Consider the following 4,897-nt stretch of genomic DNA (forward strand, 5'->3'; position numbering starts at 1 on the left):
GCCTGAAGGGAGTGGCATGATATACTTAAGGTGATAAAAGGGAAAAACCTACAATCAAGAATACTTACCCAGCAAGGCTCTCATTGAGATTTGATGGAGAAATCAAAAGGTTTACAGGCAAGCAAAAGCTAGAAGAATTCAGTACCACAAAACCACTTTATAACAAATGCTAAAGGAACGTCTCTAGGTGGAAAAGACAACGTCACAGCTAGAAACAAGAAAATTAAGGAAGGAAAAAGCTCACCAGTAAAGTCAAACATACAGTCAAGGTATGGAATCATCCACACACAAAACTAGTAGTGAGGTTCAAAGACAAAAGTAGTAAAATCATCTGTCAGCAAGCAGTTATGGGATATGTGAAACAATTAGATGTAAAATATGATATCAAAAACAGTAATCGTGAGGGCAGGAGAATACAAATGTAGGGTATTTAAAACGTCTTTGAAATGAACAGACCAGCAACTTAAAAATAATCACATATAGAGACTGCTATATAAAAACCTCATCGTAACTACAAACCAAAAATATGATATATAGAAAACAAAGAAAAAGGAATCTAAACATAACACTAAAGTTAGTCAACAAATCACAAAAGAGAACACAAGGGAAAAAAGATCTACAAAAACAAATCCAAAACAATTAACAAAATGGCAATAAGAACATACATATCAATAATTACCTTAAATATAAATGGACTAAATGTTCCAACCAAAAGACACAGACTGGCCGAATGGATAAAAAAACAAGACCTGTAAATATGCTACCTACAAGAGACTCACTTCAGATCTAGAGACACATACAGATGGAAAGTGAGGGGATGGAAAAAGGTATTCCACACAAATGGAAATGAAAAGAAAGCTGGAATAGCAATACTTATATCAGACCAAATAGACTTTAACATGAAAACTGTTACAAGAGACATGGAAGAACAGTACATAATGATCAAAGGATCAATCCAAGAAGAAGACATAACAATTATAAATATATATGGACCCAACATATATATTTACATCTAAGTTCTGGGACTCTCTAATGTGAATATTAGTACACTTGATGTTGTCCCATAAGTCTCTTAAACTGTCCTCATTTCTTTTCATTCTTTTTTTCTGTTCAGTGGCAGTGCACCTTAACATACAAGGCAAATATTAACAGATATAAAAGGAGAAATTGACAGTAAGACAATAATAGGGGCCTTTAAAACCCACTTATATCAATGGACAGATCATCCAGCCAGAAAATCAATAAGGAAATGCAGGCCTTAAATGACACATTAGGCCAAAGAAATTAATTGATATTTACAGAGCATTCCACCAGAAAGCAGCAGAATACACATTCTTTTCAAATGCACGTGGAACATTCTCCAGGATAGATCACAAGCTAGGACATAAAGCAAGCCTCAGTGAATTTAAGAAAATTGAAATCATATCAAGCAACTTTTCTGACCAAAACACTATGATACTAGAAATCAACTACAAGAATAAAACTGCAAAAAAACCCTAAGAACACATGGGGACTAAACAATATGCTACTAAACAACCAATAGATCACTTAAAAAATCAAAGAGGAAATCAAAAAATACTTAGAGATAAATGAAAATACTACAATCCAAAACCTATGGGATGCAGCAAAAGCAGTTCTAAGAGGGAAGTTTATAGCGATATGAGCTTACCTCAGGAAACAAGAAAAATCTCAAATAACGTAACCTTACACAAAAAGCAACTTGAGAAAGAAGAACAATCAAAACCCAAAGTTAGTACAAGGAAAGAAATCATAAAGATCAGAGCAGAAATAAATAAAATAGAGACTGAAAAACAATAGTAAAGATCAGTGGCATTAAAAGCTGTTTCTTCGAAAAGAAACAAAATTGATAAACCTTTATCCAGACTCAACAAGAAAAAAGGGGGCCAAAATCAACAAAATCAGAAATGAAAAAGAAGTTACAAATGGCCATAAGAGACTACTTCAAGCAATTATATTCCAATAAATGGATAACCTAGAAGAAATGGAAAAATTCTTATAAATGTACAGTCTCCCAAGACTAAACTAGGAAGAAATAGAAAATATGAACAGACCAATTACCAGTAATGAAATTGAATCAGTAATTAAACTCCTAACAAACAAAAGTCCAGGACCAGATACCTTCATAGGTGAATTCTACCAATCATTTAGAGAAGAAGTACCACCTGTCCTTCTGAAACTATTCTAAAAAAAACTGCAGAGGAAGAAACACTTTCAAACTCATTCTATGAGGCCACCATCACCCTGATACCAAAACCAGACAAAGATGCCACAAAGAAAATTACAGGCCAATATCACTGATGAATATAGATGCAAAAATCCTCAACAAAATATAAGCAAACTGAATCCAACAATACATTAAAAGGATCATACACCATGATCAAATGGGATTTATCCCCAGGATGCAAGGATTTTTTCAATATCTGCAAGTCAATCAACCTGATACACCACATTATCATATGGTTTTATCCTTCAATTTGTTAATCTCAATAGATGCAGAAAAAGTTTTTGATAAAATTCACCATCCTTTTATGATAAAAACTCTCCAGGAAGTGGGCATAGAGGGAATATACCTTAACATAATAAAGGACATATATGACAAACCCACAGCTAGCATCATACTCAACTGTGAAAAGCTGAACACATTCCCTCTAAGATCAGGAATAAGACAACGATGCCCACTCTTGCCACTTTTATTCAAAATAGTTTTGGAAGTCCTAGCCACATCAATCAGAGAAGAAAAAGGAATAAAAGGAATCCAAATTGGAAAGGAAGAAGTAAAACTGTCTCTGTTTGCAGATGACATGATACTATATATAGAAAATCCTAAAGATGCTACCAGAAAACTACTAGAGTTCATCAATGAATTCAGTAAAATTACAGGATACAGAATTAATACACAGAAATCTGTTGCATTTCTATACACTAACAATGAAATATCAGAAAGAGTAATTAAGGAAACAATCCCATTTACTATTGCATGAAAAAGAATAAAATATCTAGGAATAAACCTACCTAAGGAGGCAAAAGTCCTGTACTCCAAAAACCATAAGATGCTGATGAAAAATTGAGAATGACACAAACAGAAAGATATAATGTGTTCTTGGATTGGAAGAATAAATATTGTGAAAATGACCATACTTCCCAAGGCAGTCTACAGATTCAATGCAATCCCTATCAAATTACCAATGGTATTTTTCACAGAACTAAAACAAACAATTTTTAAATGTGTGGAAACATTAAACCCTGAAATGCCAAAGGAATCTTAAGAAAGAAAAACGGAGCTGGAGGAATCAGGCTCACTGACTAAAGACTATACTACAAAGCTATAGTCATCAAAACAGTATGGTACTGACACAAAAACAGACACATAGATCAAGGAACAGGATAGAAAGCCCAGAAATAAACCCACGCAGCTATGGTCAATTAATCTACGACAAAGGAGGCAAGAATATACAATGGAGAAAAGACAGTCTCTTCAATAAGTGGTGCTGGGAAAACTGGACAGCTACATGTAAAATAATGAAATTATAACATTCTCTAATACTCTATACAAAAAAAAACAAAAACTCAAAATGGATTAAATGCCTAAGTGTAAGAGTGGATACTATAAAACTCCTAGAGGAAAATATAGGCAGAACACATAAATTGCAGCAATACTTTTTTGTATCATCTCCTAAAGTAAAAGAAATAAATAAAAGCAAAAATAAACAGGACCTAATTAAACTTAAAAGTTTAAACGCAAAGGGAACCATCAATAAAATGAAAAGACAACCTACAGAATGGGAGAAAATATTTACAAACGATGTGATTGACAAGGGGTTAATTTCTAAAATATACAAATAGCTTATACCACTCAATGTTGAAACAAAACCAAATACCCCAATCAAAAAAAATGAACAGAAGACCTAAATAGACATTTCTCCACAGAAGACATACAGACGGCCAAAAAGCACATGAAAAGATGCTCAACATTGCTAATTAGAGAAATGCACATCAAAACTACAATAGGTATCACCTCACACCGGTCAGAATGGTCGTCATCAAAAAGTCTGCAAATAGGGACTTTCCTGGTGGCACAGTGGTTAAGACTCCACCTGCTAATGCAGGGGACATGGGTTCAACCCCCAGTCCAGGAAGATCCCACATGCCATGGAGAAACTTAGCCCATGCGCCACAACTACTGAGCCTGCGTGCCACAACTACTGGTGCCTAGAGCCTGTGCTTCGCAACAAGAGAAGCCACCACAGTGAGAAGCCCCCGCACCGCAACAAAGAGTAGCTCCCGCTCGCCGCAACTAGAGAAAGCCTGCATGCGCAGCAATGAAGGCCCAACATAGCCAAAACATATTAAAAAAAAAAATGTCTACAAATAGTAAATGCTAGAGAGGGTGTGGAGAAAAGGGAACCCTCTTATGCTGTAGGTTGGAATGTAAATTGGTAGAGCCACTATAGAGAACAGTCTGGAGGTTTCTTAAAAATGTAAACACAGTTACCATATGATCCAGCAATCCCACTCCTGGGTATATATCTGGAAAAGATGAAAACTCTGACTGGAAAAGATACAAGCACCCCTATGCTCATAGCAGCACTATTCACAATAGCCAAGACATGGAAGCCACCTAAATGTCCACAGACAGATGAATGGATAAAGAATATGTGATACACAGACACACACACACACACATACAATATACAATGGAATACTACTCAGCCATAAAAAAGAATGAAATAATGCCATTTGCACCAACGTGGATGGACCCAGGGATTATTATACTAAGTGAAGTAAGTCAGACAGAAAGACAAATATCACACGATATCACTTATACATGGATTCTAAAAATATGATACAAATGAACTTATTTATAAAACAAATAGAC

Source organism: Balaenoptera physalus (assembly GCF_965194825.1).
Source record: "Balaenoptera physalus genome assembly, chromosome: 1".
In the NCBI taxonomy this organism is placed as follows: domain Eukaryota; kingdom Metazoa; phylum Chordata; class Mammalia; order Artiodactyla; family Balaenopteridae; genus Balaenoptera; species Balaenoptera physalus.